At 35.6% G+C, this 22,673-nt stretch overlaps 1 long non-coding RNA gene across 1 annotated transcript; it reads right to left on the reverse strand.

Annotated features, from left to right (window-relative positions):
• Window positions 1-18,629: 18,629 nt before the first annotated feature.
• Window positions 18,630-22,161, reverse strand: LOC141587131 (uncharacterized). Its single transcript, XR_012519705.1, has 3 exons — window positions 21,816-22,161; window positions 21,497-21,575; window positions 18,630-18,989 (listed from the first exon to the last, which is right to left on the reverse strand). It is a non-coding gene; the product is annotated as an uncharacterized LOC141587131 (long non-coding RNA).
• Window positions 22,162-22,673: the final 512 nt, after the last annotated feature.

Consider the following 22,673-nt stretch of genomic DNA (forward strand, 5'->3'; position numbering starts at 1 on the left):
TCCAAACTTTGAAACAAATCCCAATTGAGCACCCAAACAAGACCAAACAAAGCTACTAGCTTAACAAGGTAGGCAAATTATAATGTAGCTAGGAAAAATGTTTGTGAAGGGGTCAAGAAGACAATTATATTCATGTGAATGGCTCCAAAATTCTATAACAAATGAATGCATGCTTATAAAGAGATGACATGAGAACCATACTTGTGCGTTTTGATGAAATACACATCATAAGGAGACACCTACACTCACCTAAGAGAGGCCGGATATGGATGCATCGGTCTAAGGAGGTTCTACCTTACCAATTTGTAGCTTGCCAATAATCGAGATCAAGCCTATTCGGTTCATTTTCCATCTCCCACCTACTATGTCAAGACATCCCCATGTAGCTATTATCCCATCATATAAGAACAAATCATTAGCTAAATGCTATCAATAGGATAAGCAAGAACGAAAGTAGGTGACAAGCAAGCAAAAACCACAAATTTCTCTCAAAAATTTTCAAATTTTCTACACTACATGCTATACTACAATGCAAATGCAACCCCCCCCCCCCCCCCCAGCTAAACACAACATTGTCCTCAATGTGCCAACAATTAAAAATACCCAACTAAACCATAAAAATGGCTCAAAGCACAAAACAAGAAGGACTAGAGGTCATGTTTAATGGGTTGCGAGAATTTAAACTAAAATGCAAAGCAAATAAAACTTACAAGACTTGCTAGCCTCCCCCCATGCTAACATGTATTCGGGGGACTTCTTCATCATCCATCTAAGAAAAGGGCCAAAAATTGAACCCCTTCCTTCCTTTCTTCTTCTTACCACTTTCACTTGCTTCACCTTGTTGACCACTACCACTAGAATCATCCTCTTGAAGAGGAGTGACATACTCACCAATGTTTTGGCCACTGCCAAGACCATCGCCATAGCTACTATAACCACCATACCCTCCATAGCCACCATACCCTCCATATCCTCCATGTAATGCCTCAACTCCATAATCCGAACCATAAAAATCCGGACCGGGAGGATATGTAGTAAAAGTACCTGCATCATTGTTAGGAGGGGGAGGAGGAGGAGGAAATCCACCCGAGGGATAAGTATAAAATGAAGGGTGTGGCCCCTCGGGTTGGATTACTCCTTGTCTAGCAAAATGATCATATATGGGATGCAATGCAAGTCGTTGGTCATCACGAATTGTATTAACACTTAAGCTTAAGTCACGCATCATATCCATCATTTCTAGACTAGAGGGTGAATGAATACTAGAGGTAGAATGGCGTGCTTGAGGGGTTGACCTCCCTCACGCCGCTCAACGGTGGTTCTTGGCTCACCCCGTAGATCCAAGTGGTAAGTCGGTCTAGTAAAAGGGGCACTCCCATGATAGGGCCTAGTGTGAACTAAAGCCTTAATTTCTTTCTTTTCTTCGGGTAAACGAATGGAGTCTTGCCTACCTATCTTCTGAACCATGTTAGGGTGAGCATCCCTAAACCAATTTCAAGAAAGAAAATACTCATAATCTAGCCCAACCCCTTTTTCCCTAGACACAAGCAATGGTCTCAAGTTGGTGTTTTCTTGGTTGAATCAACACAAGTGGTGAGGAATCTTTGTAACCAAACCTCCTAAGACAATACAACTATTCTTGGGGTTACATTGTTTGGTCAAGTGGACCGTAAAGTGGTAAGGGATATTAATCCCCCAAGTATCATCACCATTAACATTCAAGAAAGCACCCAAAATCTCCACCTCAACTTTCCTCACCGAGTGAGGTTCATTTCTCCCAAAAAAGGTCCATCCCATAAACCTTTGCCAAATCCGAATGTCAGGATAGTGTATATATATTGGTGAGGGCAATGGTTCCAACTTTGAAAGGGAAAGTGAGAAATGGCATTCCATGTCAAAACGGGGTTATAAGACTCGGGTGATTCAGTAGGTAAGTTTATGAGGCAATTGGAAGATATTAGCGAAGTCCGCTAGGTCCATTCTATGGTCATTATTAAACAATCAGAAGGTCACAAAGAGCACAAAACCAGGTTTCTTAGACCTATGAAACTCAAAAGAGCTTATTAACTCAAGGGTGAGTTCGGGAAAGGTCTTATAATCCATTGTATAACAATGCTTCATACCAAGATTTTTAAACAATGCCTTGACATTATTTTCAATTCCAATATTGTTTAAAGATGCTTGGTTAATAAACTTAGTCAGTTTCATACCTTTGCTCTTTAGGATGACCCAATTGTCATATTGCTTTTGACAATTAAAAACTACTCCGGGAAAATCCGGGTCTTGCCATTCCGGGACCTCTTTCATTTGCACATCCTCCGCAGCTCGGGAGGATTCCGCATAATTCCTTCTCCTCTTAGAAGCACCTTGGGTAGGAGGTCTTCTTGGTGCCATTTTTCTGAAATTTAAGACAAAACTTCATCTTAAGGCAAACCAAAATTCATCCAAATAGACATAATAGAACGAATTAGTGAACTAATTCATACTATAAACATGAATAAAGCATTCCACAATCAATTTCTAGTACAAATAAGCACAAAATCAAATTCCCCCAATTTGAGTTTGGGTTTGCTAAACTTGATTAAATTGATTGAAATGGATGAAATTAAAGAGAAAAGGAAGAGAAACTTACTTGTTGATGTTAATGGTTGATTGAATCTTGCAAAATGATGAAGAAAGTAATGTTCCTTGTGATTTTTAGATGAAGAAATGAAGAAATATGATAGAGAGAAGGGAGAGAATGGTACTGTCATGGATGAGGATTGATAGAATGAGATTTTCATTTTTTTTACCTGTCGAAATAGCTGCCAATAATCCACTAAACCACGTCCCGGATCGGGGTTGACTGGTCCTTGCCTTTTTGACTTTGCTTCCTCCGTAATTCTTTTATTCGTCCCGTTTTTCGAAAGCTACGTCCCCGAACGGAGTTCTTGCATGGGGAAGCGTGCTATTCTCTCCTCTAAGTCTCTTTTCTTCATTTTCACCTATAAATCACATAAAGAAACATCGCCAGGTCTAGCATATTATTACTAATCTACGAAAAATATTAAATTACGGAAAATTAAAAACAAGAATTAAATAAAAGCAATTAAAAAGCTTGGGTTGCCTCCCAAGAAGCGCTGGTTTAACATCCCGCACGACGGAAAAGCTTGAGTCGATTTAAGCTTTCTTTAGTAGAGGTTGAACGGTTACTTCCTCTATCACACCAACGGTCACATTCTCATGATAAATCTTCAAACGATGGCCATTTACTTTGAATTTTTCGCCCTCGTGGTCATCACTTCAACGAAACCGAACTTGTTGATATTTGTGACGGTATATGGACCAGACCACCGTGATCGTAACTTTCCCGGAAATAGCTTGTATCGGGAATTGAATAGCAACACCTTATGACCAATTTGAAATTTCTTGTTCAAGATGTTCTTGTCATGCCATCTCTTTGTTTTCTCCTTGTAGAGACGGGAGCTATCATAGGCTTGTAAGCGGAATTCATCGAGTTCATTGAGTTGCAACGACCGCTTTTCTCCACTCAATTTCGGATCCATGTTGAGCTCCTTAACCGCCCAATAAGCTTTTTGTTCCATCTCAAAGGGAAGATGGCACGTATTTCCATAAACAAACCTATATGGTGAGGTACCAATAGGTGTCTTATATGCGGTACGATAAGCCCACAAGGTATCATCGAGCTTCATACTCCAATCCTTTCGTGACTTGGCAACAACTTTCTCAAGTATGGACTTGATCTCACGGTTAGAAACCTCCACTTGGCCACTAGTTTGTGGATGATAAGCCAAGCCTCTTCTATGATAGACTCCATATTTCTCCAATAAGGCATCAAGTTGTTTCTCACCAAAATGAGTACCATGATCACTAATGACCGCTCTTGGAATACCAAACCTCGGAAATATGATCTTCTTGAATAAGTTGATCACGACACGAGCATCATTTGTTGGAGTAGAAATTGCCTCTACCCATTTAGAGACATAATCAACGGCAACCAAAATATACCGATTCCCTTTTGAGGAAGGAAACGGTCCTTGATAATCTATACCCCAAACATCGAATACCTACACTTCCAAGATACCATTTAAAAGCATCTCGTGCCTCCTTGATATGGAGCCTGTCCTTTAGCAAGCATCGCAAGCCATCACGAATTTTTTAGCATCTTGGAACATGGTTGGCCAATAGAAGCTGGATTGCAACACCTTTGCAACGGTCTTGGATGGTCCATGATGACCACCATAAGGAGAAGAATGAAATCCTTCTAGCACCCTTTTCACATCCCAATGTGGGATACATCTCCGGAATAGCCCGTCGGAGCAATGTTTGAACAAATTTGGATTGTCCTATAGGAAGAACTTGGCATCATGTAAGAACTTCTTCCTTTGTTGATATGAAAGGTTGGGTGGCAATTCTCTTCCAACTAGATAGTTGGCTATGTCGGCATACCAAGGAGTATTGGCTTCCAACATCATTAAAACATCATCGGCGAAGGAATCATGGATAGGTAATTCAATACCTCCATCATTGAACTTCAAATGGGATAAATGATCGAACACATTTTTCGGCACCCTTCTTGTCTTTAATCTCAAGATCAAATTCTTGCAAGAGCAAGATCCATCGTATCAACCTTGGCTTAGCGTCTTGTTTGGCTAGGAGGTGCTTAAGTGCGGCATGATCGGTATGAACAATGACTTTTGAACCGATCAAGTAAGAGTGGAATTTGTCTAAGGCATAGACAATGGCAAGTAGCTCTTTCTCCGTGGTGGCATAGTTGATTTGAGCCGCATCCAAGGTTTTTCTAGCATAGTAGATAGCATGAAGAACCTTTTTCTTTCTTTGTCCTAGCATGGCACCTACCGCATAGTCACTTGCATCACACATGAGCTCGAATGGAAAGTTACAATCCGGTGATTGGATGATAGGTGCGGAAATCAAAGCCTTCTTGATCCTATTAAAAGACTCAAAACAATCGTTAGTAAACACAAAGGGAGCATCTTTTAAAAGAAGCTCCGTAAGAGGTTTTGCAAGCTTAGAAAAATCTTTAATGAAATGGCGGTAGAATCCTGAATGGCCTAAGAAACTTCTTACACTCTTCACATTTATCGGTGGGGGTAGTTGCTCAATAACTTGGACCTTAGCACGGTCCACTTCAATTCCTCTTTCCGAGATAATATGACCAAGTACCACTCCTCTATTCACCATGAAGTGACACTTTTCCCAATTCAACACTAAGTCAACCTCTTCACAACGCTTCAATACTTTAGACAAGTTAGCCAAACATGCATCAAAAGAAGAACCATAGACACTAAAATCATCCATAAACACCTCCATGATAGACACGATAAAGTCGAAAAAGATGATTATCATGCAACGTTGGAAAGTGGCGGGGGCATTACAAAGACCGAAGGGCATTCTACGGTAAGCAAATGTACCATAGGGACATGTGAATGTGGTCTTCTCTTGGTCATCCGGGTGAATGGGTATTTGAAAGAACCCGGAATAACCATCTAGATAGCAAAAATACTTGTAACATGCCAACCGCTCCAACATTTGGTCAATAAAAGGTAATGGGTAGTGGTCTTTCTTGGTGGCTAAATTTAGCCTCCTATAGTCAATGCACATTCTCCAGCCCGTCACAATTCTAGTTAGAATTAGTTCATTTTTATCATTTTTCACTACGGTGGTTCCCCCTTTCTTAGGAACCACTTGGACCGGACTCCCCCATTTAGAATCGGAAATTGCATAAATAATTCCCGCATCCAACAATTTAAGCATTTCCTTTTTGACCACTTCTTGCATGTTAGGATTTAGTCGTCTTTGACCTTGGACACATGGTTTATGATCTTCCTCAAGATTAATTTGATGGATGCAAAATTCGGGGCTTATGCCCTTTAAATCATCAAGTTTTTATCCAATGGCTTTCTTGTGAGACCTTAAGACATCAAGCAATTTAGACAATTGACTCTAATTCAATTTAGCACTAACAATTACCGGACACATCTCCCCATCATCTAGAAAAGCATACCTCAAATTGGAAGGAAGGGGTTTAAGTTCGTATTTTTGTACCTCAAGGTCTTGAGGTGTAGCAACCAAACCTATAAAGTGTGAGCTCTCCTCCAATGATAGCTCTTCTCCATCCAATTCTTTCTCCAAAGCATCAATATCCTCATTTCCAATCTCATCATCACCTGCAAATGATTCCAATAGCAAGAGTGCCTCCAAGAGATCTTTAGATAAGGATCGAGGTGTAGATTCTTCTATAACAATGTCAACAACATCCAAAATGTAAATAGAATAACAAGACTCTTTTATCATGGGACTCTTCATGGAACTATTCAAATTATATGTGACCTTATCGTCACCCACTTCCAATATAATTTTACCATTCTTGACATCAATTAACGCGCCCGCGGTGTAAAAAGGGTCTTCCCAAAATAATTGGGATTTGGGCATCTTCGGCCATGTCAAGAACAATAAAATCAATCGGAATGAAAAACTTACCAACCTTAACGGGAACATCCTCCAAAACTCCCAAAGGGCATTTGATAGAACGATCCGCCATTTGCAATGTGACACTAGTACATTTTAAGACTCCCATATTAAGCTTAGCACAAATAGAGTAAGGTATGACACTCACACTAGCACCTAAATCACATAAAACTTTTATCAATTTGATAGGTGCTAATTGTGCATGGAATAGAAAAGCTACCGGGATCTTTTAAATTAGGAGGGGACTTGTTTTGCAAAAGAGCACTCACCTCGACGGTGAGAGCTATTGTTTCAACTTCGTCAAAAGTCCTCTTCTTAGTTAAAATGTCTTTCATGAACTTAGTATAAGATAAAATTTGAGTGATTAATTAGGTAAAAGGAACGGTTACCTGGAGATTCTTCACAACTTCCATGAACTTACCCAATTGAGAATTCTTTTGATGCTTTGCCAATCTATGAGGGAACGACGCTTTGACTTTTTCCAGTACCTTTGGTTCAACATCTTTCTTTGGAGGAGCATCCTCCACATCTTTGACTTTTTCAACCACAAGTGGATCATCCACCTTCTTTGGAACATCCTCACTTTCTTTACCATTTGGAGAAATCTCCAACTCAACAAGTACCGCCTCATCTTCCTTGGGCATGGATGGCCCATCATATTTCGTACCACTTCTTAAGGAGATAGAATTAAGGGTAGCATGTGGTTGCTCACCTTGAGGTGGTAATTGACCCGTTTTCCTTGAAGAGCTAGATGAGGCTAGTTGAGCCATTTGTTGCTCCAACATCTTGATCGCGGCATTTTGAGCTTGCTCATTCTTTTGGATTTGAGCCAACAATTACTTTTGCATTTGCACTATCAAGCCCTCAAGCTTCCCTCCTCCTTGGTTGTTTTGTTGGCCATTTTGTGGCGGGGGTTGATTTTGTTGGTAGTTGTGTTGTGGTGGCCTTTGTTGGTTTTGATAACCCGGTGGAGGATTATACTTTTGTTGTTGAGGGACATGGACATTTTGTTGTGGTGGGGGTTGGGGTTGAGGATTAAGCACATTATTACTTCTATAAGACATATTCGGGTGGAATCTTGAATTCGGGTTATATGTATTTGAAAATGTACCTGGTGGATAAGAAGTTTGTCTTAGAGCTTGAAAAGCATTTATCTCTTCAATAGGATCTTGGCAATGAGCGGTGTAATGACCCGCACCTCCGCAACCGTCACAAACAATTATTTGACTTGTAGAAGACATGGCATTGAGTTGTTGATGGGAATCTCTAGCATCTCGTTCCGCCAATTGTTGTTGGAGTAAGGCAATTTGAGCTAACAAGACGGATTTGTCGGAGGATTCTTCTTTACTTTTGAGTGGCACACTTCGGGAATTGACATATTGTGCACATGGACCGCCATAGATTCGATTGTGGCATGAGAATTATCGGTGTCAATTTGATCAAATCGCCCATTGTTGGCGAAATCAAGAATCCTTCGGGACTCGGCACAACATCCATTGTAGAATGTTATAGCTAGAAACCAATCATCTAGCCCATTGCCTTTGTAATTCATTGTGCCTCTCCCAAGCTTCATATAAGCTCTCAAGAGCTTGTTGACGGAATCCGGTGATTTGGCTCCTTAAAGTTTGAGTTTTATCCGGTGGAAAAAAACTTTTGATAGAAAGCAAGAGCCAATGTTTCCCAATTTGTGATTCCCAATGCGGCGCGGTCAAGGCTATTGATACAAAGCTTGTCCTTATCCTTCAAAGAGAAAGGGAAGAGTATTTCCCTTATTTGGGCTTGAGTGACGCCCGTTTGACGGATCATGGAGCAATAATCACAGAAATTTTGCACATGCAAATTGGGATCCTCCAAAGGACTTCCTCCAAGTTGCTTCCTCTCCACAAGGCTGATGAAATCCGATTTGATCTCGAAGTCCGGCGCGGTAATTTGAGTAGTTGTGATACCGGTCGGAAGCATGGCCGCGGTGGGCTTTGAGTGATTGGAAAGTTTCACCATCTTTTTAGTTGGAGATGGTTGTGGAAATGATGAACTTAAACCCTCCTCTTCTTCAAAGATTTTTAGATCGTCTAAGTAAGACTTTATAGCACTTTCAAGTTGTTCGGGAGAAGCAGCTTCTTTCACTTCTTTCCAAAAACGCCGTCTTCTCCTAATGGTTTTCTCGGGATCGGAATCCGATGAAAGTAATTCTCCACTACGAGAGGACTTGGGCATAAGACAACAATTTCTAGAAAATGATAAGTAACGGTCTCAAGGAACAAGTGTTCCTTAAGACAAAAGAAAACAAGATAAAAATCGACAATTCAAAACGCAATAAAACTGTGCTCCCCGGCAACGACGCCAAAATTTGATAGGCTTATCGTGTACCTATGCAAAGATAATTACCCTAGACACAAATTAATGTAGCAAGAGGGGTCGAACACAAGGAGACGGGAATTGCGTTGTGAAATGCTATGGAAGGATTTTTATCAAGGTCGATTTCGTTTTGGGTTTTTTTGTTGTTTGGTTGATGACTAACAAATATTAATATGAAAATTATATGATAAAAGGGAGTCTAGGGGAGTCGGGTCACACATGCGAAGGTAAATATATGATCATGTTAAACTCGATATTAATAACATTGTCAATTGTTTAGGCTTAGAGACACCTACCTTACGATATTAGTGTCAACAATAGACCAGGTCCTAGAGAAACTCTCATCCATGACTAGGTCGTCCTACTACACATGCTTTGTCTAATTCAATTCCGTGCCTCTCGACTTTTAGAATGAATGAACAAACTTAATCAATGAATAAGGCCTTTAAACATAGATTAAACGTGATGATGCAAACATGTGATAGAAATAATTAGACAATATTATATCAACTTAATTTAACATTTTTTATATTTGATTTTGCATGGCTTCCCTAGCCCCTAGACTAAGGAATTTAGCTACTCATGACGTAATGTAAATTATAAACTTTGTTGTAGGAAATGCTAAACATAATTGTAGAAATGATATAAACTAAATGATATAACATAAAATAAGAATGATACTAGCGTGATATAAATAAAGTACTAATGATGAACTATGCAATAACTAAAATAGAAATGTAAAGTAGTAAACCAGAAATAGAAATACCGTAATGGAAATGAACTTGTAAGGAAGAACAAAGTAGAACCAAATGCTTGAATATATTAAGAACCAAATGTTTGATAACTAAAAGCTTAACAATATTGAAAACAAATATGAAAACTTATGAGAGAAATATTGCTTAAGGCTATTATAGAGTGTATGAGACGTAAGAATAAAATAACCCTAATGATGGATTAAGGCCCCTATTTATAAGAAAATAGGGGCATAACGTAAAATAACATGAGAGGGTCAACCCCGATCGGGGGTGTGGTTGTCCCGGCATATTTCACTTAATCCGTGCTTAAATGCTTGAGGGATCCAATGTTCATGATAAATGCTCCCTTAATCACCCAGCTGAATGCAATGTTTGGCATCTTAGAGAGGATCTCTATGTGACTTTAGCATCCTAGGCATTTGTTGACTTTTAAATTATGGGCTTGACTTTGCATTTGTATTTGTTACACATCTACATTTTGGTCCATTATTTTGGCATTGTTAGTCCATGCAACTCCTTCATGCTAGTCCATTCTCTTCCTTAGCTTAGCTACTTAGCTCATGCTTCTAGTACTTGTAAATGTTGTAGAATTAAGCTCCTAAAAGCTTATGTACCTACAAAACATGACAAAACATACAAATGGAACTAGAAAGCAAATATTAGCTCATTAACATTAAAGTTAGTGCATAATACATATAAAATGGAGCTAAATAATGGAGTAAATATGTACAAAATGTGCACTTATCAATTAGCCTAGGTTGATTCGTGTAATTTACATGTTTTAGCAAGGGCAAAAACGTGAATCTGACCCATGTATGTATTTTCTGCTACTCGACTTAAAAACAAACGTGACGAACTTTAAAAAAACGTGACGAAATATTATAAAATCGATTAATACCTCATTTTCAGCTTCTTCGGCGCAACTATATGAACCCGTATTGTTGTGATCACCATATGCAAAACCGCTTCCCTAGCCATTTTTGTAACTATAATACACATTGTTATATTGTTTGGCATTCCAATCGTTGTTAAATCGATTTCCGTCATTGTTGTACGAACTTTCATTATTGTATGATTCAAATAGATATTCGAAAAATAGGTTATCATCACCCATTAAAGATTAATTGATAAATTATTGTTAGAAATATTTTTAGAAAGGGAAGGGCAAAGTTGGAATCTTGGAAATTGTTGAACCATATAGATAAATATGTTTTTGTTTTGATGATGTCAAGAGTGCTTTATATTTTATATACTCGTTGCGCGTAATTGTTTGTTTAGTCTTTTAGATTGAACTTACTAATCGCAAGCATTAAGGAAATGTGATGGAAGTATGATGCGTTTATATTATGATCAAGCCCTCAATCAAGGATCAAGATATTACAAGATATTGAAGAATTATTCAAGCATTCATTAGAAGATGAAGCTCATTTAAAGATTGATCAAGCTTGAATAATGAAGCAGCCTACACTCGAAGATCTCCTAACGAAGATTAGAATAACGTAGGTGATTATCTCGTAGTGGTAACGTAAGAATGAACTTATTACATTGGTAAAGTTATGGCCTCACAGCTATAACATTACTTATATAAGAGCTCAATGTTATAGCTCTTCTACTATAACATTGAGATGTGAAGTTTATAAAATACACGACAAAATAGTTTTTAAATTGTTTTTGGAAAATCATTTTAAATGTTTTAGTAAAAGTATTTGTTTTACAAGGGAGCTTATTTTAATATTGAGTATGGTTCTACTATGAGCTTACAATTAGTAATTATGATTGAATCAACTTATGAGTTGAGGCATCTTGCTAATTAGGGTTTCTAGTTTCTACATACTCTAAAAAATCCTAAACCTAATTTATCTTACCTAGGGTTTTCGTGAAAGAGGATTGAGCTTATGAATCATTTCTTTCTCATACATGGTTACTCTTTGTACAAGTTAGGATTTTATGTAAATCTTTATAATATTTGATTAGAGATTTAATATCTCTTTCATATTATTTTGATTTATTCTTTCCTAACTTATAAGATATTATTTTCGCAAAGATAGAAGGAAAAGATTGAGTAAATGTTTAAAATAATATTTGATTAGAGATTTTTTATCTCTTTATTATTTGATTTATTCCTTTTTATCTTATAAAAATATTAGGGATGAATAGTGCTGCGTGAATAGTGCCATGAATAGTGCTGTGAATGTTGGAATTATTGCTTCAAAAGAAGCTCTTATTATCCCACATTAGTATAATCGTTGGGATGTTGGAAGTGTTGGAATTTTATGTGGTTTTTGCACAATTTCCAAGTTTGATAGTTCAGTCTTCTATGCTGACTATTGCAGTTTTCCCATACGGATTACTCAGTCTTTTAAACTGAGTGTTGCCTTCTCCATGCTAATTGTGCGGTCTTCCAAAATACATTTACAAGACATATTTAATACGCTTCTAAAATCCTTCCTTATGTACCTATAAATACTACCTATTTTGTCATTCCAAAACACACAACACATTCTCTCATCTACTCTTTCTCAATCTATTCCCTCTCTAATCTGTTTCTTTCATAGCTGATTTTGGCAACGTTCTGTTAGTAATTCTCAATCTGAGTCTTTGTCGTACACCTTAGACTCGGAAGTCGTGTAACCCTGGGAAGTTGGTTGCTAAGAGGCCGTGTGTATCGAGCGGGGCAAATTCAACTTTAGGGCAGTGATTCTATCACGCCACGACATCTTTCTCACAAAGTTCTGTAAGTTTATCTGTTCATTGTTCGTCTAATAGTCATACCGCCTACAGTCTAAAGTTGAATTTGAAAATTAGAAAAATCTTGCTCTTTAAATTTTTATTTAAGGCGATATGGCTATGTCTTTTTCTACTTATTCGTCATCTAAAGTCTTTTTTTTGGTATTCTTTATCATATATAATTTCTAGTAGCGAAAAGTAATATGATATGTGTACATTTAAAAATTTTGTTCTATTTGGCATTAGCCTTTTGTATATCCCTTGCTCTGTTCTTTAGCGTGTCATATAATACAAGTGGACTTTACACAAAATTAATAGCAGAAACTTTGTGATAGACGGTGTATTTTTTTTTGAGTAACAAGTAAAATGGCATTAGCATACTAGACTTAGAATGGCGGTAATTCGTATGATTGTAAATGGAAGTCCGTCATAATTTTCTGTCTATATCAAGTGAATTTTGTATGACAGGTATAAAATATCTTTTTTGGTTAGTAAAAATCATATAATTTGGTCTGTTATCAATGACGAAGCCAATTGGGTCATGGTCCGGGTGATAATTTCAGGCAAAAGTACTAAACAGTAGTAATAATAAGCAATATTATCTATAGCATCTGACAGGTAGAAGCTTCACGTAATTGTGACCTCAGTCTATGAACTTCTGGGTTCGCCTCCTGGAGCAGATTCGTTTTTTTTTTTATTTATTATTTGCTTCTTTCTTTTTCTTCCCAGTTTCTCTTATATAACCTAGATTATATACTCACTAGTTAATCATTACTTGTTAGTATGGTTAATAAGTACTATGTATTTTTTTTTTGTGAAATTTTTAAATGATCATGATATATATGACACCTCGAAATCATAATATATGTTGAGTACGATGAATCGTATCATGGGGATTGAAAAGGTTGAAAATGAGATCTTATTTGAAGTCGTATGCTAAAATGACGATTTTTTATGACGATATAATTTTGAGCCGAGATCTTTTTCCAATGGTGGGCTAGATAGTTAGGTAAATTTTGTTTTGTTTTTTTGTTGTTGTTGGAGTTTTCCAATGGTGACTTTTTGAATGTTGTGTTGTCACTTATATAAAATATGATAACATGTGGGGGAAGTAGTATATTTTGAATAAATTTTGTAGAAGTTTGATATTTTATCTCTTAATTGTGAAGAATGTATCCTTATGTGATATACGTGGAAATATATGGAGCGTACTAACGGAAAAAATATTGTATGATTAAATGCAATGCAAAATTGGGTCTATTATAATTGGTTATGACAAAGTATAATTTGGCATCTTGGTTTATGATGTTCAATAATTTCTTATATGACAATGTTGGAAAATTGATGACATGTTAATCTTTTATCATTGAGTTATCCCATCATGAATTCGTGATTGCTAGCTAAGTCTAAAATGTTGTTAAACATTTTCACTGCTTTGAAGTTTTGTTGTTGGTCGGATGTTTTAAAAACTTTATTAACTTTGTTAATTCTCATGAGCATGTTTGGTCTAATTAGAAGATGTTTGCATAGTTAAGGCGTTGACTTCGAGGTAAGTCGTTGATTATGGGGGTGTCCGGTGACGGTAAGACTCGGTGAAGGTAAGACTCGACCGCCTTATTTTTTGTTGTAAGGTAATTGAGCTTCAGTGTTGAAAGTGGTGATAATTACAATTACATGGGATTGATTGATAGTTGCGAATACTCTGATATTGTGATTGTATAAACTTGTTTCTCCGTTTATGAAATTTATGAATGGTTGTTTGGTAATACATGTGTTCGAGTAATTACTTTTTTTTGTTTAAATGATTATAGTAAACCAAGAAAAGGAAAAGGGCGAATAATCTATATATTTTTATTTGGTTTTGATTTTGGCGATGTTTCTTTAACGTAAGTTATTGGTGATAATTGGAACACCAATATATGAGTTATTTAAGATATATTCTTGAGTTTATACATGACAAGATGAAATTGGTGGAAAGGTTGTTACATTCATATATATGATGTTTGTACGCGTTATGAGAGATATGATATAGCTTATATTGTTGTTATAGATGGTGGACACCATGATTTTTTGTAAGCTAATCTATAAAAATAGTTGTATCTTTGGGAATGAGTTTACAATTTAATTGAACGTCGAATAATTATGATATTTGACTTTGGAAAACGGTATCTTTCATAATGCTATATCATGCAAGTTATAGATGCATAATTGCATTGTTGAATATGTAATGGAGTATGAATATATTCTGAAGAATTTGCAGGATAAAAAGTTGAATGACTAAGTGGTTGTATTCCTTTGTGGTAATATTTTGACTCCATTAATTGTCATGCATCATAATCTGAAGCATCGGGTTTTTTGACAGATTATCAAGAGTGATGGGTAATCTGATCGGATAATGGATTCACAAAGATTGTGAATTGTAAGTGGATATTGAGATCCCTTACACAATAATGTGATATCATGATAGCACGTACGTAAATTGTGAAGAGGATATTGAGATCCTCCTACCAATGGCCATGGTAGATGTTGGTGTAGGTGGCACTACGAGGAATGGGTTTAAAGCCTATGGGGAGTGAATCGTGACGGGGCTCCCCCACTTGGGTTTACCAAGTTCAATGGGTCAAACGAAGTCACGAGGATCTCATATTGTAATACTACTACCATTCCTATTTTTAAAAGTGATGTAGTATTCTTTCTATATATTGTGTTATTTCTGTCATGTGAGGAAGGCTGAGCTAAGCTCTTAATAAGTCCATAGTCCTTTTTTAAGGGTGGTTTGTGACAGTCAAACCTGATGGACTTACCTATGTGAATGTGGGGGAAATGCCCTACCCCCTATGAGGTTCTTAGGCTTTAGGACCTCTAGAGCGTTCAGGAGATCCCAGGCATGTGAGGGGCACTTTTTATGACATTTCGCGAGGACGAACACAGATTCGAATGCAGGTTTGTGCGCAGTTATCCGTTACAAACCACCGTGGAGAGTCCAATGCCGAGAGCAACTCGATCGAGGTATGTAGGTAATAATTGTATGCACCTTTGGGTGACAATTCAATTCCTCAGGAACATTGTCATCTTAAGACTTGCGTTCCGTTGCCTTAATCAGCTATATCTCTTCTTCTTCTTTTGAATCATGTGGGGGATTGTTGGAATTATTGCTTCAAAAGAAGCTCTTATTATCCCACATTAGTATAATCGTTGGGATGTTGGAAGTGTTGGAATTTTATGTGGTTTTTGCACAATTTCCAAGTTTGATAGTTCAGTCTTCTATGCTGACTATTGCAGTTTTCCCATACGGATTACTCAGTCTTTTAAACTGAGTGTTGCCTTCTCCATGCTAATTGTGCGGTCTTCCAAAATACATTTACAAGACATATTTAATACGCTTCTAAAATCCTTCCTTATGTACCTATAAATACTACCTATTTTGTCATTCCAAAACACACAACACATTCTCTCATCTACTCTTTCTCAATCTATTCCCTCTCTAATCTGTTTCTTTCATAGCTGATTTTGGCAACGTTCTGTTAGTAATTCTCAATCTGAGTCTTTGTCGTACACCTTAGACTCGGAAGTCGTGTAACCCTGGGAAGTTGGTTGCTAAGAGGCCGTGTGTATCGAGCGGGGCAAATTCAACTTTAGGGCAGTGATTCTATCACGCCACGACATCTTTCTCACAAAGTTCTGTAAGTTTATCTGTTCATTGTTCGTCTAATAGTCATACCGCCTACAGTGAATAGTAAAACGTGAATAGTAATTTTTTTCTTGTGCAATAAGCCTTTGCTTGGATAAGGGTTATGGTATTAGGATAATATTTGTTAGAGATTTTTTTATCTCCTTATATTATCTTTCCTAATCTCTAAGATATTGGTGAGTTGTTAAGATAGGAAGATATTATTTATTAAGAAGTCTTGGAAAAGAATTAAGGAAAGATTTAACCTAATTCTTTCTTGCTTTACAAGACTTCACAAGGCACTTAGGGTTTTTAATAAATCGAAACCCTTGCTCCTCTTTTACTATAAATACTCCATACTTTACATCTGAGCATAACTTTCATATATTTTCAAAAAGCAAAAACCGTGTTTTAGAGCAAAAACCGTTTTGATATTTTTCGAAAAAGATCGTGTGGTTTATAAACTTGTGCATTCGTTCTTTTGTTATCGTTATAAGATAATAGTGCTTTAATTGATTTCTTACTCGTTCATTAACGTGAACCTTTGCAAGAATCATTAGTGCTTTCTTATTAGCGTAAGTTAGTCACTCGAGTATTTAACGGTACTCATTGCGTTACAGCTAGAGTTAGTTGTACGAGTTGGGTTAGTAAATTTGTAATCCGTAGAAAGGTATTAAATTTATTAATCGAGAATAGTGGACGTTGGTTTCGATTTGTGAAACTGAACCACTTCAAAAACCGTGCGTCTCTTTCTCTTTCGTTTGTTTGTTTACTTCGTTCTTGCTTATTCATTAGTTGATTAGTTAAAGTTTAATCAATAAACTATAAATAATCAATTATACTCATACAATCGAAATTTTTTTAAAAGTTTTAAATCCTCAATTCACCCTCCTCTTGAGTATTTTGGATCTATAGACTCTTCAGAAATAAAATTAGGGGAACAATGAGTAAAGTAGGAGCGGAATATAACAATTTTGATTTCTAATCCTCATCGTCACATCATATCATTTTTTTTTGTGAAATGTGAGTTATCATTAATCTTACATCATTTTTAACTAGCTTAACTAGCACTTCATGCGTCAGCAAAACACCATCAACTCGACATTGATTCCTGTAGGACCAAATATGATACATAAGACTTGTCGATATAACAACCACTATCTTCTTTTTGCAAAAAGACCTCATTCTCATTACATTCCACCAATTAATTGCATCATGCACTTGCATCTTGCATCTTGCATCTTGCATCTTACATCTTGCATCATTCAAATATTATTGGGAAAATGCACGTGGTGTCCTTGAAATTTCGAATTGGTCCACTTGAAGTTTCGAATTTTGCCCGAAATATCCAATTTTTTGTTCCGGAAAATTTTAAGCAGCTATAGCTCGTGTCTACGAATTCAGAAAGTGATAATTGTTTTTTTCAAATCGATCATCTTTCCGAGAACTACGATTTGAAAAAAAAAATTGTCGTATTTGGATCCCGTGGCTAGGAGTTTTTGTACGTCAAAGTTTTTTTTACCGTACAAACTTTGAGTGACCATATCTCTTGGTCACGAATTCCAAACACGACAATTTTTTTTTTCAAGTCGTAGGTCTCGAAAAGATAATCAATTTGAAAAAAAAATCGTTACTTTCCGAGCTTGTAAACACGAGTTATAGCCTCTTAAAGATTTCCGGATAAAAAAATTGGGTATTTCGGGCAAAACATCAAAGTTCAAGGGCACCGCGTGCATTTTCCGAATATTATTTTGCTACATATGGAGCTATACTCACAGCTGAAAAACAAGTGAGGATGATCCTCAGCCATTAAACCATACTGTTAGATGATATAGAAGGGAGATAAGTGAATGACTTGATTCCTAATTTCTTATTAGTGAAATATAAGGTACAATATATAGTAGAGTGTCTTGGAGACTACTTTAACAATCTTTCTAAATATCTTATAGAATCCCCTTACTACTAAGAGAATAAAATTCTCTTATTTTTCCCTCCAAATGCCTATATCTAAATAAAGAAACGAGTAAAACTGTCTCTATTTAAACTATTATCTTTCATTAAAATATAATCTTATAATTAAACTTTAATCTTATAATTATGGATTATTTAATAGGAATACTCCGAACTATAGGGGTGTTGCTCATAATACTCCAAACTCATGTTTAAATACCAATAAAACCAACTAATACCCCCCTTCACTTTTATTACACTGACGATCGGCTACCTCCTAAACAAGTAAATAAAATTTTATCACTTATTTAACCCCTCTTTTCTTTTCATTTATCTGTAAAAGTTTTCACTCTTGCCTTTATTTTTTCACGTAAGCCACCATCAACCACACCAAACCCAACTAATTACCACTAATTCATGTTTTTGTTTGCAGACAAATAATTGAGTAATAAAATAGGGTTTGTGTAAATATAAGGGGATTGAGAAATCTAGGATTGATTTAAGATGGGAAAGGCGGTTCTAGGTTAAGCTTTTTTCAACGTAACCACAATATTCGCCAGCCACCATATTTTTAATGGATTATGCAAATTATAATGCTAACCTATGTTATGTATATTACACATTCCAAAGGCACCAGGGGCGTCTTAACAATCACAATGGCCCGGTGCTCCGCAAGAAAATGAGGCCCTAAAAATTACATTTGAAATTTTATATAACCAATAAACATAGTGTCGATAATTCATTTGCTAAAAAAGAAAAAGCATAAAATTAAAATTTGATAACATCATCTATTTATTAAAAAAAAAAAATCAATTAAGTCTCTCGTCCTTGTTATACTCCTCATATTTACTTGAAAAGTACCCTCCTTCGAGCTTTTCTTGAAGCAAATATTTCAATCAAACTTCCATAATCAACCTTTTTCAACAGATCTTTCTCTATAGCTATCAATGCTAGTCCATTAAGTCTGTCTTGCAACATTGTAGAACGTAAATAAGATTTGAGCAACTTCAACTTTGAGAAACTCCTTTCTGCAGATGCAACTGTCACAGGGATAGTCAACAAAATTCGATAGGCAATACATGCATTAGGAAAATAATTCTTACGTTTCAAAAACGTCAATATATCAATGGCTCTCATATCTTCATTAGGCAAAATATCTCTAAGTAACTTTAACTCCATATAAAGATCATTTCCATCAATGTCAAAATGTTCACCACTCGTAAGTGCCTTTTGAAGATTAATACAATTGGAATTTAAGGTCTCATTATCTAGCGACTGCAAATTATTAGAAGTGAACAAAAAACCAAAAATATTTTGAAACTCTTGATATTGCTCAAATCTTTTATTAAGTGAACCGATAGCCGCTCAACAATGTATAAGAAATAGTTCACTCTAAATGATTCTTCGGTAGTTTGGCTAACCACATCAGATGAGCTACTTTGATTTTCATCAAAATGTCTTTTCCTTCGAATTTCTCTCCTTTTTGAAAATACTGGATTCACATCTAATTCAATAGCAATTTTTTTAGCCTCGTTAATAGCATCAAAAAATCCAGATTCCCTATATTCTTCAAAAAACAAAACCAACTTCTTAATATCTTCAATTGCTACACCAAGAACCATATTATGTGATTGTAAACTTTTACTAACATAATTAACTCTATACAATATTTCATACCAAATGACTAAGGCTACCAAAAACTCAAAATCACCAAGTTCATTTTTTGCTAAGGATTTAGCTTCACTTCTTATCTTAGTATCATTATCAGTTTCACCGACTTGAAGTAGAGCTTCACGTACTTCCAAAATTTGAAATCTTATAGCTCTAACACTTTCCACACGACTCTCCCAACGAGTAGATGATAATGGTTTTAGAGTAAGTTCCGACACATTTTCTAACAACATTTTCCATCTCTTTGTTGAATTTGCAAAAATAGTATATATTCTTTGAATGACTCCAAAAAATTCCTTTGCTTTACCACAACTATTAGCAATATCACATAATGTTAAGTTGAGACTATGAGAACCACAAGGAGTAAAAAATGCACGAGAATTTTTATCCAACAGTTTTTTTTGTACACCTTGGTGTTTACCTTTCATATTTGACCCATTATCATAACTTTGTCCTCTCACATTACCAACATCAAGGTCAAGTGATTTCAACTCATTCAATAAAACATTAAAAAGACCTTGTCCAAAGTATCATCTACATTCAAAAATCCTAAAAAAGATTCTTCAACACAGATAGAATTAGAAGACACATCCACATATCTCAAAATCAATGACATTTGTTCTTGATGGCTAACGTCAGGAGTACAATCAAGAATAACGGAAAAATATTTTGCTTGTTTCACATTTTTTATGATTTCAGATTTAATCGTTGAAGCAATAAGAATTATCAACTCATTTTGAATATTATGACCAAGATAATGAGCATGAATACCAACATTGGTTATACGATGAATATGGTCTTGAATAATAGGGTCAAACTTCGCTAACATTTCAATTAATCCTAAAAAATTGCCATTGTTATTTTGAGACAATCTTTCTTTTTTACCACGGAACGACAAATTATGTTTTGCTAGAAATTCCACGACATACATAACTCTTTGCAACAACTTTCTCCAATGATCTCTCTCTTTTCTTATTTTCTTTTTAGTGATTTTATCAATGGTTTTATCTTTTCGAACTCCTTCACGCAAATCATACCAAGCACTCATATTAGTGATATGTTCAACACCCTTTTCGTGTTCCTTGAGTTAGTACTAAGGTGAGCCCAATCCGCAAAACCCTCGTTAGCTAATTGCCCTTTACCAGCCCCTTTTCTAAATATTTTACAACAGAAACAGAATACTTTATCAAGCTCCTTTGAATAAACAAGCCAATCTCTGTCACATTTCTCTCCGTTTGACAAAACTCTAGTGAACCATGTTGAAGAAAATTGTCTAGACCATTTGCCTTTGAGTCCTTTCTCAAATGAAAGATCTCTACGGGGTCCTTTATCAGCTAAAATACTAATCGTATTAGTGTCAAGTGCATTCCAATTTCTTGGATCAAAAATATCTAATACATTTTCGATGTTGTCAGCATTATTTTTACCATGAACAGTTGGATCTCCAGCAACATCATCAATTTTGTTGTTACCATTTTCATTATTATTACCATTTTCATTATTACCGTTTTCATTATTATTATTATTATTATTATTATTATTATTATTATTATTATTATTATTATTATTATTATTATTATTATTATTATTATTATTATTATTACTACCATTATAATCACCATCATCCACATTATCATTATCTTTTTGGGCACAATCTGCAGTATTTTCAGTCCCTATAACCAAATTATCACAATCAACAACATTTTCAACAGTACTACTAGAGCCTTTCACTAAAAACTTATCAAGGGCGCCAATTTGGGACCGAGTTAACTCTTATATTCGCCTTTTTTTTTCTTACGTTTTTCAGACCCAGAATCAAACTTTCTTATTCTTGACGGCATCTTAATAAAATTAGAGTATAAGGGAAAGAAACAACCTGATATGGTAGGTTTGAAAATTAAAATACTTGAGATTTTGATTGAATTTATAAACCCCCAAATTTGATCTAACAAAACCTGAACAAAATACAACACACATAAATAAGAATAATTAAATGAAATTTAATTGGGTAGAACAAATTAACAACAACTTGACATTTTGTCAGATTGTCCCATAAACGGCCAAACATGTATAATGTATTGAATATTCAATCAAAAAACATGATCTTTAGATTATTAAGATGAAAGAAATTACAATATAATTGTTAAAGAAATAAATTAAAACTTACAACTCATAAAATTAAAAGAAAATTTTACCTGCGATCTCTTTCGTTACGCTTTTCAATAGAAATCGAGCAATCGTGAATTTGTGATGATTTGTTTTAAAAAAATAAATAATAGCTAGAACTTTGTTAGATGGGTAATTTGATTGAAAGAAAAATTTGGAGAATACAAGTGATTATTGTGAATTTGAGAGAGATATATAATCGAAAAATAAGATCATTTGATTATTTTGAGTATATGAGATTAATGGGAAATTGGGAATCTTAAAGTTATTTTGGGAAGGAGAAGATTATGTTGATTGATTGGGTATTTGATATGATGATATCTTAAACGTTGTCATTCACACTGCGGAATTGGAGAAGTTTAGTTTTTTTTTTTTTTTTTTTTTTTTTTTTTTTTTTTTTAACTGGCAGAGAGTTTTTGGGCTGAAATTTTGGAGGCCCGGTTCCTGGGCTCAGCCTGAACCGGCCCAAGGCCGCCCCTGATGCTGAGGGTACACTTTCGCAGCTTTCTAAAGTCGTTGAACACACTTATGCTCAAATTGGCTTTAATAATCAAACTTGTTAAACATTTCATCCATGAGACATTTTCGAGTAGAAAAATAAAGTCGTTGAACACACTCAGGCTGAGCCCAGGAACCGGGCCTCCAAAATTAATCTAAACCTAATTGTCATCGCCTTCTTTTAATGATGCTGCCCTAGAATGATCGATTACCAAAAGCCGTCAAAATCTAAACTATGATTCCCTTGTACGTTTCCATGTCTACAATCATCCTTCTCCTGCAAACTTGGTTTTCTCGTCCACCACTTTCTTTTATTTTCAACCTCCCATCCTCTTTAGTAGATTCATTATTTGTATATCTTCAATTTCATTCAAGTGGACATATTGCAC

This window comes from Silene latifolia, chromosome 6 (genome assembly GCF_048544455.1).
Source record: "Silene latifolia isolate original U9 population chromosome 6, ASM4854445v1, whole genome shotgun sequence".
Lineage (NCBI taxonomy): Eukaryota > Viridiplantae > Streptophyta > Magnoliopsida > Caryophyllales > Caryophyllaceae > Silene > Silene latifolia.